Below are 14,309 nucleotides of genomic sequence, written 5' to 3'. Positions count from 1 at the left end.
GTCCCTTCACCCATGTTTATAGCCTGGGTTTGAATTCAGCTGTTTTTTTAAGAATGAATGATAATCCGTTGTATGCATGTCCCACACAGGTTTATCCACTCACCCCTCGGTGACCTTCTGTGCTTCGGAGTCAGGCTGCCAGCTGAACCCTGCCTGCTGAGCGGAGCCCTCCCAGGGGCCAGCCTGCCCAGCCCTGTCCCCGTGCCCCTCCACCCCGCCAGGCCTCAGCCTGCCACCCCTCTACCCTGCCTTCCCCAGCAAAGGCTGACTGCTGTGGTGAGACCCCCTCTGTGCCCCTGGCCCTGTGGGAAGTCACTGCTGGGGGTTATCAACAAGCCTTCCTCTGCCTGTTTCCCTCTTCCCCAGAGGCCCCAGCCCACCCAGGTTCCTCCTGCTACTTTCTCTCTTAAGAACCCCAAGCAGGGGGGATCCCTGGGTGGCACAGCGGTTTGGCGCCTGCCTTTGGCTCAGGGCGCGATCCTGGAGACCCAGGATCGAGTCCCACATCGGGCTCCCGGTGCATGGAGCCTGCTTCTCTCTCTGCCTGTGTCTCTGCCTCTCTCTCTCTCTCTCTCTCTCTCTCTCTCTCTCTCTCTGTGTGTGTGTGTGACTATCATAAATAAATAAATTAATTAATTTAAAAAAAAAAAAAAAGAACCCCAAGCAGGATGTTGGTGCCCTGACAGTTTTGTCTTCTCAGTGACACATGTGGAAGAGGAGACAAAGAAAAGGCCATGCACCCCCAGAGGAATTCTAGAAGTGGACAGGGTGGTTGGCAGGGCTCCACACCCGGGGGCCTGGACCAGCACGGCGTATTTGGGCCTCCTCCCAAGGCTGCTCCAGTGTCTGGAGGCCCAGGGCAGGGTGCTGGGACACACTGACCTTGAGTCCAGCAGAATGGGCTAGAATTCCAGGCTGCCACATATCGACTGCTAGGCCTTGGTAAGCTCCCTCTCTCAGACCCTCGCTCTCCCAGTCATGGCTCACGGAGTAGACATACAGATGAGCCAGCCAGAGCCTGCCCTGGCCGGTGCTCAGCCAACACATGTCTGCTGCAGCTGCCACCTCGGGTGGACCCAGGGCCCAGGACAAGCCAAAGTGGCCTGAGAGCAGCGGGGTCTTTGAGCCTCAGCAAAAAGAGTGAGAAAAAAGAACAGGACCTGCACACCCCACCTGCAGGAGAAGCTCCCCAAAGCCAGGAACAGAGACCAGCGGGGTGCCCCGCCCACTCAGCCTAAGAGGGTGGTGTGTACACTCGGGGTCCTGGCCAGGCGTGAGAAAGGGTAATCCCCACTGGTGGTGTGCCGGGAAAGGTCCAACAGCCTCTGTCATTTCGAGCTACTTCCATGCCTTGACTGAAATGCAGAGACAGAGTTGCACGGTGTCTAACGGTATTCCTGCCACCCAGTAAGCAGGCGTAAGGACCTGCCAGAGCATAGACACATAGCCCAGGGTAGAGCCGTAACCAGGATGCACTGAGCCTGGAATACTTACTGCCTTTTTCATGTTTATTTAATCCGTTTGTACAATTTAATTTGTAATGACAATTCTCAGCATTCCTGAATTTTTTTAAAAGATTTTATTTATTTATTCATGAGAGACACAAAGAAAGAGGCAGAGACACAGGCAGAGGGAGCCCAATGCAGGACTCGATTCCAGGTCTCCGGGATCACGACCTGAGCCAAAGGCAGATGCTCAACCACTGAGCTACCCAGGTGCCCCACATTCCTGAATATTTAATGACCAGCCGGTACTAGCCATGCCTCACACACCGCTGCTCACCCCCGAGGCTGCTAAACCTCCAGACCCAGGGTTTCCAGCCAGGCCTGGCCTCACCTGTGTGTGCAGAGGAAGCTGCTGTCTAGAATGGCCCCCCACTCCCAAAGTGGATGGTGAATCAGGCCAGAGACCTCAAGCGTTTCAGATATGCTCACTTCAACCTCCAACGGGCCTGTCTGCTAGGCACTGCCACTGTCCCTACCGCCCAGATGGGGGACCCAGAGAGTCATCACTCAGCCTTATATGCCAGGTGCTCTGGAGGGACGATGCTACCCTGGTCATGGTCCCTGGGTTCAAGCAGTGTGTCAAGGGTAGGTCCTGCTGAAATCCCTCTCCTGGGAGGGACTGAGGAGCAGTCAATGAGGACAGACTGAGCAGTGGCCAGCCTGGCTCTAGCTGACACAGGGCAGCCCAGGCACCAGAGCCCCATACCCCTGGGGTGGGGTGTTGAGGCCATGATACTTTGATCTTTTCAACTGCTGAGGCCTTGCTCACCAAACAGCCCCAGAGTGTCCCTTTCTCACACTGATGTCCTTACAGGGTGAGACTGGGCCAGCCAAATTCGAATCCAGGTGCTCTGCAGAAGCTGTAAAATTACTAAGTTGGTGGGGATGAGGGGATCAAACCAGTAGGTCACAGTGATACATCTCAAGCCCCCACATTCTAGAAACCCACAAAGCCATCAGGTGAAATGAATGCCCCTCTCTGGGGTACCCTGGGCACTCTCACTTTGACTAATGTTTCCTGTTTTGCACCTTCCCAGTCTTGCCCTTATGGAGCTTCCAGTCTGAAGGGAAAAAAGATAAGGCTGGAAATGGGGTCTGGAGGCTGGGGACTGTCTGTTCAAAGGTATGCGATCAAAGAAAACACACGTATCCACTTAAAAGGGGGAGACATTCTGATGGAACTTAGGGCCATTTAGAAAGTTTTGTTCCTATTTTGTAAATATATTTGATTTCTTCTGTAAAAACCATTGTCTCACAGAGGCGTCTGCAAAATGAAAATAGTTCTCTTTAGGTTTTTACAATGTAAGACGATCCACTCATTCTTTATTAGAAGCAGTAAGTTGAGGCACCAAGGTGGTTCAGTCAGGTAAGCATCTGCCTTTGGCTCAGGTCATGATCTCAAGCCCCGAGTCGGGCTCTCTGCTCATGGGGGAGCCTGCTTTCCCCTCTTCCCCAACTCCTGCTCTCGTTCTCTCTCAATAAATAAATAAAATCATTTAAAAAGAAGCCATAAGTTCATGTTCATGACATGCAGCCAGTCCCTTCACGTGCCAAGCTCAGTTTGCAACAGGTCAGAGGGGGGGAAACAGGAGAGCACAGGGGAGTGGAGAGAAGGACTGGCCCAGGAGAACCAGGAGAACCAGGAGTGGGCCGGCCACCTGCATCATTGTCCCCTCACTCCCCAGGCCTGTGTGAGCACTTGCCTCAGGAAAGACACAGGCAGGCCCTGCCGACGTGGGTGCAGGCACGTCCTTGGAGCGCAAGGAGGAAACCCTGTTGCCAGGACCAGGTAAACAGAGACAAGCACAGGCAGGGGGAGGGGGAGGGGACAACCTGGCCAAGAGCGAGTGTTCTTGACGTAACATCCCCCTCTACTGGCCGTCTGTGATACCGCAGGCAGGAATGCTGAAGCCGTTGCGATTTCACAACGGTAGCTGACAGGTAAAGAATGACGCCTTGCTTTTTGCCCTGCAGGTTGGGAAGGACAAAACAAGAAACCGAACCTGAATCTGACCAAATCTCTATGCATTATTATCAACTGAAAAAAAGACATGGACAGAGGAACTTGTTCAACACCATGGTGGGGATGCACTCGGCCAAATCCAGCCTGTGGGAAACAACAGGACAGACAGCTTCTCCAACACATCAGTTATGCAGGAAAAGTAAAAAGGTGGCGAGGAGCACTGGATTTAAAAGGGCTTGAGAAAGAAGCCGTTTCCAGGTGATAGTGTTGAGTTAAAAGAGCCGAGAGTGTCAAAGACTGTCTGTAGCACACCACCTCCCACGGGCGAGAAAATCAACATGGACCTGCTCGTTTGTGCAAAGGAAACTCAGGAAGGATAAGCCTGATCCTGATGAAATTAGTTATAGAGCCGGTGGAGGGGCCCCAGGGTGAAAAGAATGGGTGATGGGGACAGAGTAGAGAGTGGACGGAGGGCCACCCGAGTGTACCTATTTGAAGAGCTCTGATTTTAGAGTCTTGTGAGAGTTGCATGCAGTCAAAACATTTTGTAGATCAGCAGGGATGGGAGGGAACCCCAAATGGAATACAACCCAAAATAAATCAAACTAAGGGTTTTTGCGAATAAACTCCATGCGTACGCTGAATGGGAGGGAGAAGGGAGCTAATCTAAGAAACTTTGGGGAACAGAATTTTGTGTTTGTTTTTTAAGATTTATTTATTTATTTTAGAGAGAGCATGAGCAGGGGGAGGGGCAGAGTGAGAAGGAGAGAGAATCTCAAGCAGCCTCCCGGCTGAGTGCAGAACCTGACTCAACCCGCGACCCTGCAATCACAACCTGAGCTGAAATCAAGAGTTGAATAATCAACTGACTGAGCTACCCGGGTACCTCAACTGTATTTTTATACGTCTTGTACGGGTGAAGACCGAAAGATCTGTATTCATCAATTACACCCTAGTTAGCAGGTGTATTTTTCACTAGGATATGAAACTATTTTACGGCATCCTAGAACTGAGCAAATGAGTAAATGAGCACAACCAGCACTCCAAGCTTACTTCTGCAAGCCATTCTCAATGAAAGAAACCAAGGCTACTTAGAGAAACAGCTTAAGGGCTGCGTCAGCACAAGTACAAGATGGGCTGCGTACATGTTGTCATGCCCGAGAGGAAGGAAATGCTCAAAAGATCATAAGGACACGTCAAAAAGGACACTGAAGCCAACTTGAAGATGCTTCCAATGGCCAATTCTGGAACAATTTGCATAACCAAAGAAACAGTGATTATAATCGCCCATAAGCCAGAGACTAAAATAAGAATCCATGAGTGACATAGATATAGATAAACAAATAAATATGTAAGTGGGGGAGACGAAAAAAACCCTTCCTCACAAAGGAAATTCCAAGTGTTAAACACAGAAGGAGTGACGCCTGGGTGGCTCAGTGCTTGAGCGTCTGCCTTTGGCTCAGGTCGTGATCCTGGGGTCCTGGGATCAAGTCCCACATCAGGCCCCCTGCAGGAAGCCTGCTTCTCCCTTTGCCTGTGTCTCTGCCTCTCTCTCTGTCTCTCTCATGAATAAATAAATAAAACATTTTTTAAAAAGTAGAAGGAGTAACAGAGAAAAATCACTCTTTGGTAAACACTTCAGTAATAACCGTTTCAAATGACAATGAATGCTAAGACTAGTAGGTGAAAATACGATGAGAAATACAACATTTACACAGTCTCAAATTCTCTTCCTATGGGACTTAATTACAAAGAGGAGAAAGAGTAATTTGATAACAGAGCAATGGGACCTAGTGTGCCCCCAAAATGATGCACTGTGGATGCAGTACCCCTTCTGTGGCATTCCTGCCAAAAACGCAACTCCCAGATTTAATCATGATGGAACATCACACAAAGCTAAATTCTACAAAATAACTTGCTGGTACTCTTCCAAAAAAAGGAGGAGGAGGAGGAGGAGGAGGAGGAGGAGGAAGATAAAGCAAGACTGAGCAATGCTTCCAGATTAAAGAAGAGACTATCAAATTGGCAAAATTTAACTAAGATCTGTACATTAGATAATAGTACTGTAAGTAGATTAATTTCCTGATTTTGATCATTGGCCTGTGGTTATGTAACACGGTAACTCTCAAAGAATCTGGGTGAAGAGGATAATGGGGAATTCTGTGTACTATTTTTGCCACTTTCTGTAAGTCTGAAATTACTTCAAAATGGAAAGTTAAAACAGAAAAAAAGAAGAGACATCCAGAGGCGCCTGACTCTGTCACCACGGACTCAAACCACAAAGGAAATTCTGCTCCGTCGCAGGTGACTGGGGGGCTGAAGCTGGGCGTTTGCTGGTGCTGGTGCTGGTGCTGGTGCTGGTGCTGGTGCTGGTGCTGCCCTGCCCTCCATCAGAGGTGTGCGCCCAAGTATTCTCGGATGAAGTGATACGATGCCTGAGATTTGCTTCCAGGTGGGGTGGGGAGTGGGTGCGGTGAGGCTGGGGGCCACGGTCCATGAGGCTGCAGGGTGGCTCTGAGCAGTTCATTACACTCTCCTACTTGGCAAAGTTTTGAAACTCTCCAAAGTAAAATGTGTTGCAAAACATTGCCCAAGGCTGGCTCAGTTGGTTAAGCATCCAACTCTTGGTTTCAGATTAGGTTGTGATCTCAGGGTCTTGGGATCGAGCCCTGCATCCGGCTCCACACATTGCAGGGAGTCTGCTTGGGTCTCTCTTCTCTCTCTCTCTCTCTCTTTTCTTCTCTCTCCTTCTGCCCCTGCCCCTCCTCGCCACTCGCTCTTTCTCTTTCTCTCTCAAATAAATAAATAGTTAAATAAATAAATATAAAACACCGCCCAGAAGCAGGTCTCAGCCAGGATAGGTAAAAAACAGAGGGAGCATTTTGGGATCACAGATCATTTCTCCTGGCTGAGCTCCCGGATGCTTCCCTTCTCTGTGGCGCAGACCACGCCATGTGGGGCCTGATCAGACCTCAGACTGACCCCGCCGAACCTCACTCAGCTGCCCACACCTGATTTCAGAGGTTCTCAGTGGGAAGCCCCTGCTCCCAAGAGCCTGACCCCACCCCGCAGGAGAGCCAACTACAGACCTGGGACCATGCTACATTCTCCTCAAAGCGGCCCCTTATCCACTCTCTGATTCACCCACTTGTCATTGGAAACACAGCATGTGGGATTTTTTTAAAGGATTTTATTTGTTCATGAAAGACACAGAGAGGCAGAGACACAGGCAGAGGGAGAAACAGGCTTCCTATAGGGAGCCCGATCCAGGATTCAATCCCAGGACCCTGGGATCGCAACCTGAGCCAAAGGCAGACGCTCAACTGCTAAGCCACCCAGGTGCCCCACGACATGTTTTAACAATAGCCCACATTTGTCCTTTCTTTATGTCCTTCCTCTTACTCAAGCTGGGGAGGGATACTGCAGGGTGGAAAGCAAGTGGCCTCTGGTCCAGCGCCACCCCCCCCCCAGTGGGGGCTTTTTGGATGCTCAGCAGAGGACATCTCTCTGTGTATGGACCATTGTCTGTATTACAGGATGCTTAGCATCCCTGGACCCACACTCAAAAAGCCACTCATCTCCAGGTCTAGAACAACCTCAGTGTGCCCACACCGTTGAGGGCCGCCGTGTTAGTAGCCCTTGGTCCCTGTCTTCCAGAAGTCTCCTGTTATGAGAGAGCACATTTGTGGTCAGGTAAGAGGCTGGAGGAGAGAGATTGGAGATTATCCCTTTGACTCTTCCACCCAGACCAGAAAATGGTTGCCCAGGCTGAGGAGAGATTGAAGACAGGACAGATGCTGGGTCCCCTTTGAGAAGCTCAAGGTGACCATTCGACACCCGATGGAAGAGGGGCCCTGAGCCCACCCCTCATGGAGAGCTCCATGGAGGGACGGGCTGCAATCTGAGTGTCTGCGATTCCTGTGCCTGCAAAGAGGCTGCTCTGTGATTTCCCTGTCCACCCCCCAAGGTGCCATGGAAACCACAGGGAGGGCTTTGGACCCTAAAGGGCCTGGGTACAGTGACAGGGGAGCATCACTTAGTGAGCACAAATGGTATCCAAGACCAGATTCTTTCTCACACACACGCACACCCTCCTCATACTCACATTCACCCTCACACTTTTTCAAAACTTAGAGCCAATGCCAGTGACCAGTGGCAAATCAGGTGCATTTAGGTTCCCACAGATGAAACTAAGCTCAGTTATGGAATAAAGCAGGTGACCCCCCCTCACATACCTGAATTTATACTTCTAAAAAATTAAAAAGGAGGAGAGGGTGTCATACCATGGAATGCCTGCCATGGGGAGAGCATTGCCCTGCCAGGTCAGCCCAGAGCCTAGAAAACCAGACAAGCAGTCGGCCGGGAAACACATGCTGTCCACGGGGGTCCAAGTTCCGCCCTCTGGCACACACCATTCTCTAGGCCATCACACCGTTCAGGTAGGTGTTTGTGAGTTGATGTGTGTACATTTTGGTTCAGAGAAGGTAAAAGTGTGCAATTAAGTTTTTTACTATTTTCTGATAGATCATGCCTTTGGAGTGTCATTTAATGTGTTTGGGGCAGTGAGGATGGATAAAAAGTGTTGAATGGTGAAGATCTAAGAATAGATGATAATTCACTTTTAAAGGCAGCCTGGGGGATCCCTGGGTGGCGCAGCGGTTTAGCGCCTGCCTTTGGCCCAGGGCGTGATCCTGGAGACCCGGGATTGAATCCCACGTCGGGCTCCCGGTGCATGGAGCCTGCTTCTCCCTCTGCCTGTGTCTCTGCCTCTCTCTCTCTCTCACTGTGTGCCTATCATAAATAAAATTAAAAAAAATAAAATAAATTAAAAAAAAAAAAAAAAGGCAGCCTGGGTAGCTTACTGGTTTAACCCTGCCTTCAGCCCAGGGCCTGATCCTGGAGACCCGGGATCGAGTCCCATGTCAGGCTCCCTGCATGGAGCCTTCTTCTCCCTCTGCCTGTGTCTCTGCCTCTCTCTCTCTCTCTCTCTCTCTCATTAATAAATAAAATCTTTTTTTTTTAAATTCACTTTTAAAATGAATTATTACTAAAACAATCCCCCCATCTTAAAGCCTCCTTGCTGCAAATTTCCTGGAAGCTAACTGGGACACAGGCTCTCCGTACTCCGTATCCAGCGCTTAGTGCTGGGCTGGGCTCAGGCTGGCGCGAGCCTCAGACACATGTAGATCACTGGATAAAGGCTCGGGTTAGGTCAGACGGATGAGCCCTGTTTTCCCTGGGCCTCCTTCCTCCCTGTCTTCCAGGCCACTCTTGCTTTTCTTCTGAATGAAGATCTCCGTGGCATTGGGTGTCCCAACTGTGGCATCCGGGCACCACCTGGTGGGCAATACGTGCACTACTGTTTGCCCCAAACCATCTGCTCTGTGTGTGGGTGTGTGGGTGTGTGGGTGTGTGGGTGAAGAGCGAGAAACCGTAAGGGGTGAGTGATGGTGTCAGGAGCAGTTTGGGGAGGGGCAGCCTTTATTGTCTGGAAAACCTAGTTACACACCTGATCTTAGCCCAAGGTCTGAGGAGCAATGGAAAACCTAGTTTCAATTCCCAGCTATTACTTGCTTAGTAATTGACCTTGGACAAGTCACTTGAACGCTATGAGCTTGCTTCTTATCTGGAAAATGGGAATAACATTCTTCCCATGCAGAGCTGTTGCATGAGCATATGCGGCCTATAGGAGGCTGGTCATAAACTGAAGCGACCCCTGATTCTACCCGTAGTCAGCAGTGATGCTTTCACTGTGGACTGGCTCCTCCACTCGCTGCCCAGCCGAATGCCTGCCTCCCCCCTCCACCACCCAGAGCAATGCACAGCGGGGGTTCAATATGGGTACTCATCTTCAGCCCAGCACACGTTGGGACCCCTGAGGTTGGTCTAATGATTTCTTTAACTGAGGGCTGCTGTCTCCATTTGGAGCTGGTTCCATGTCAAACAGCATTAAAGGAAGCTCACAAGATAGAAGGCAGAGCCAGCCCAGGGTGAGGATCGGGCCTGCCTGACCAGCACCTGGAGCATGCCCGGACGGACTCTCAGGGAAAGCAGAGGAATAGGAAAGAATCAATCAAGAGCAAAGACTGCAGGAGTCAGTAGGGCTGGTCAGATGAGTCACCTCCATTTATTGGAGGCTGGACTGGGGGCTACTGCAAAGAGATAATCAGTAAAAATGGGCCCTGGCTGCAAGCCGGGAGTGGAGGCTCCTCCTTTCCTGGTAAGCTCCAAGGCCCCCTCTCTTATCCACAATTATGTCTCATTTAAACTGGAGAAGATGGCCAGGCCAGTTGCTTTGGGGGAGTAAAGGGAAGGATTTTCCCTTGGGAAGTGAGAGTAAGCTTGTTCCCCCAGAGAGAAGGAAGCAGCCCCAGAGTACTGACCAACCAGACTCTATAGCTCTGGCTGCTGCTACAGCCACCACTCAGCCCTCCACTAACTTCCCAGGAGAGGAAACTGAGTCCCTGCTCTATCCAGGCCACCTCAGGGACCTCACATTGTTGCATCCTCCCACACAACTCCTGGTTACATGCCCAGCAGTGGGAGGATGCTGGCCCAGGACAGGTGTCCACAGTGGAGGAGGTCCCTGCAGGCAGAGCTGGGGGGTGTAGGTCACGCAGGGTGGGAAGCTCAGGGAACAGGGAGGGACCATGGCACTCCTGAGAGGCTGCAGATGATATAGCACCAGACACCTGCTCGGGATGTCTGTTCTCATCGCCTGGGGGATGATCAGGTGAGGCCCCATAGGTAAATTTACTTTGTGAATTGGAAACACTGATTGATACCCTGTGATTGTTTAGGCTCTGGCTGGGGCAGTGTCAGATTATGGCAGGGAGTGTTACAAGCCAATTTATCTGCTCCTGACCCCCAGTTCCTTATTCTCAAATCCAAAATCCAAGAAGCTACCCAAACATTCCTTAAAATAAAAAATCATTTGGTGGGGGATGCCAGGGTGGTTCAGTCAATTGAAGGTCCAACTCTTGGTTTTGGCTCAGGTCATAATCTCAGCGTCCTGGGATTGAGCCCCATGCTCCACACTCAGCTCAAAATCTGTTTCCCCTTTTCCCTCTACTCATCCCCTTGTTTGTATTAGTGCACATGTGCTCTCTCAAATGAATAAATAAAATCTTTTTTAAAAAAAATCATTTGAGAGCACCTGAGTGGCTCAGTTGGTTAAGCATCTGTCTTCAGCTCAGATCGTGATCCCAGGGATCTGGGATGGAGTCCCACATCAGGCTCCCTGCTCAGTGAGGAGCCTGATTCTCCCTCTCTCTGCCCCTCCCCCTGCTTATGCTCACTTGCTCTCTCTCTCTCTCTCTCTGTCAGATAAATAAATAAAATCTTTAAAAATAATAAAAATAAAAGTAAGAAAATTTAAAAAAACAATCATTTGGCAACAAACCTTGCCCTGCCTCCACTTGAGGTTACATCTGGCCTCTGTTTATCCATACTGTGTGAGGTCGTTCGTTTGGGTGGAGAAAGCTTGGTGAGTTTGATGAGGGGTGCTCCCCAGACCCCTTTGACGGAGTCCAATAACAGCATGTGCCGTTTAAGATCTGAACACAGGATTACAAAGCTCGGCTAGCCCTAAATTTTGGGTCAAGGATTATGGGCCTGTGATCGAAACTGAAGGTGACTCCTGGCTCCTTCAAAATACGCATTCCTAGAACTATTTAAAACTGAAAATTCTTGGGACACCTGGGTGGCTCAGTGGTTAAGCATCTGCCTTGGGCTCAGGGCATGATCCCAGGGTCCTGGGATTGAGTCCCACATCAGGCCCCCCATGCAGAGCCTGCTTCTCCTTCTGCCTGTGTCTCTGCCTCTCTTTCTGTGTCTCTCATGAATAAATAAATAAAATATTTTTAAAAATTAAAAAATTAAAAAAATTAAAAATAAAACTGAAAATTCTTGACCATGAACAACATGGGGATTAGGGGGTGCTGAACATCTGTGCAGTGAAAAATATACACCTAATCTTTGACATCCCCAAAACTTCTCTGCCCTGCCTCACCTACTCTTGACAGGAAGCCTTACTGATCACATAAACAGTCACTTATAACATATGTTATATGTATTATATACTATATTCTTAAGGTAAAGTAAGCTAGAGAAAGGAAAATATTATTAAGAAAAGCATAATGGAAAAAAAAAAGAAAAAAGAAAAGCATAGTGGGGGACGCCTGGGTGGCTCAGTGGGTTAAGTGTCCAACTCTTAATTTCAGGCCAGGTCTTGATCTCAGGATCATGAGTTCAGGCCCTGCCCAGCATGGATCTCACTTAAAAAAAAAAAAAAAAAGCATAAGGAAGAGAAAATACATTTATAGCACTGTTCCGTATTGGAATGTGGACCCACACAGTTAAAAGCCATGTTTGTTGATCAAGGATCAACTGTACTTCTCACGTCTTCTCAAATTATTGCACTGTAGTACATTCTAATTTCTTGCTACATATTTACACAATTTTTCTCAAGTTTCGGGTCACTGTCAGACCGTGTTTCTTTAGGCTAAAGCTTTGAGGTCAGTCTTATGCCTACAGCAGCTCAGAAGGGTCCCCCCTTTCTGTCTCCTTGCCCATCCCAGGCTAAGCCACCAGCTCATCACCACCAAATGACCGTGGTCATCTCCCAGCATCCTCTCTGCCCTCCCCCAAGACCCTCAGCCTGTCCTGTATCCTGGACCTTCTTCTGGTCCCCCTGTGGACCTATGGAGCCCTCCATCCTCAGGTCAGCCTTTTTACATGTTGAAATGATAGGGCTCAAGGGAAACCAATTACACACGAAGACAATTGTCAAAATCTATAAAATCCTTGTGATCTTTGCATATTATGGAACCTTTACATGAAGACAGTGAAGGCCGACCAGCAACGTCAGGCGTAGCCAGGAAGACTGGCTCCTAAGGGGAGGCCAAAAACTGGTGCCAACCGCTCAGGACTTTGAGGAGGGGGGAAAGGGGGAATGGAGGGGACACTGCCCAGGGCTGGAGGGGGAAGCAGAGGTAGCGAGAGTGAATTATCTCCCTAGAAGCTTGGTGGCTGAAGGGAAAGCAAAGAGGATGGGAGCCAGCAGGGAGCCCACAGCTAAGCAAGGTCTCTGTAGGAGAGAGATGAGCCCTCAGCCTGTTGTCTAAGGAGGAAAGGGTATGTCTCACCTCTAGGAGGAGGTGAGAGGGTATGCTCCCTGGGGACAGGTTTCAGGGCAGGGAGGGACCAAGGTGGATAGGGCAACAGCAGAAGGCCCAAGATGTGGAGCACATGCAGGTGAGCTGTGTCCTGCCCTGGGAGGGCCATGTAAGTGTGCAGGACCTGCCAGTTCAGAGCTGGGTACGCGGCCTCTGCCCCAACTTTATTTTGACCTCACTGTACACCAGTGCTGTGGCAGGCGCTGGGCTACAATATGTCTAAGACAGACACAGTCAGTGCCTCCCGGGGACCATGGGGCCCAGCCCCAGAGAGCACGCAGGGCTAGGGCCATCTGACTCCACCTGGGAGGCCAGGGAGGAGGACATGAGGAGGAGGCCCAGGGCTAAATCGGAAGTCCCCAAGAAGAGACACGAATGTGTCCAATGCTGAGCAATCCTTAGACCCCACTTTACATTATGAGTTAGATGTCGCACTCCACCTGCTGATTTGCTCATATGACCAAAAGCTGTCATCCATCTCAGGCACAATCTGTGCATCAAAATGGAAATGGCTAAGCAAGAAAGGGCCAGAATTTCACAGTAGAAGGCACTAACCAGGACTCTCCTGAATTGTTGATTTTACATTCTCTAGCATTTTCCCACGCCGTCAGCTCCCCGCCTCATCTGGGCCTCCCTGTGGAACAAGTCAGTTGAAATCAGTTTCTTCTGTTATCTGGAGATTAAGGTGCTTTATATCACAGGAGTTTACATGACTTTCTGGAAAAAACAGAAGCATGGCGTGAAGGAACCGGGCTGATCTATCCGGGCTGCCAAGACTGTGAGCCCTTACACAAAACAGCAAGAGGAAAAACAACATTCACTTTGCACAAATTATGCCCCTACCTTAATCTTTGCAGCTAATGAACAAAACACAGCCCAGCCATACATTTATTTGGCTCCCTACTCCTTCCATGCCTGATGTGCTTTGCTCATCTTGAGCTATAAGTAAATTGTCATCCTGCTAGAGAAAAATCATTTTATAAATGTCTTGTTGGAAACAGGCAGCATTTTTAAAGTGAAAATGTTTACCTTGTACATGGTGATTTGTTACACATGTGGCTGTTAACTTGTGCAAAGTTCTAAGACATTCCTCCTAAAAGCAGTCACCTCCCATCAGACAGACTGATATGGTGGCAGCGAGTGGAGGGGAAGGATTTCCTGGGCCTCGTGTCAGGAAAGCAGAGCAGGAGCCACGCCACTTGGGAACCTATGTCCAGCACGGCGTGAGCCCCACTCCTCGCCTCCCCACTATAGGCCCCAGCACTAGGACACACACAGACCAGGCACCAGGGAGAGGCTCCAGGTGTATGTTGGGTCCAGGAATCACCTTCATTTTTTATATTCCTGGATTTTATCACCACCTATGATCCTGGTGGGTGCAAGTTTAGCTTTGAGCTTTGAAGGTCGGACGCCACAACATTTTATAAGTGGGGGAGGGGGAGGGGTTGGGTGATAGTGGAGGGGACAGAGGGTTCCACCTGAAGGCCAGAGAAGGGCCTAGGCCCCAGCGCATGGAAGCACTGCACATCCATTCACCAGGGTGAACGAACAAGCAAATACCACTTGCTCCCCTGTCCCTTTCATCCAAGTTGGTGGCAGTGCTCAGCACAGGGCCTGGCATGCAGGAGCACTCGGATGCGTGCCATGGTGGGGCCCGGGGGGACG

The 14,309-nt window shown here is 49.9% G+C and overlaps 1 long non-coding RNA gene across 1 annotated transcript; it reads left to right on the top strand.

Moving 5' to 3' along the window:
* Positions 1–3,379: 3,379 nt before the first annotated feature.
* On the top strand, positions 3,380–13,595 carry LOC111091144. Its single transcript, XR_005374072.1, has 3 exons — positions 3,380–3,446; positions 12,048–12,190; positions 13,237–13,595. It is a non-coding gene; the product is annotated as an uncharacterized LOC111091144 (long non-coding RNA).
* Positions 13,596–14,309: the final 714 nt, after the last annotated feature.

The sequence above is a fragment of the Canis lupus genome, chromosome 19 (assembly GCF_011100685.1).
Source record: "Canis lupus familiaris isolate Mischka breed German Shepherd chromosome 19, alternate assembly UU_Cfam_GSD_1.0, whole genome shotgun sequence".
Lineage (NCBI taxonomy): Eukaryota > Metazoa > Chordata > Mammalia > Carnivora > Canidae > Canis > Canis lupus.
Note: the sequence above shows the minus strand (reverse complement) of the source record. Positions and strands in the feature narration are given on the sequence as shown.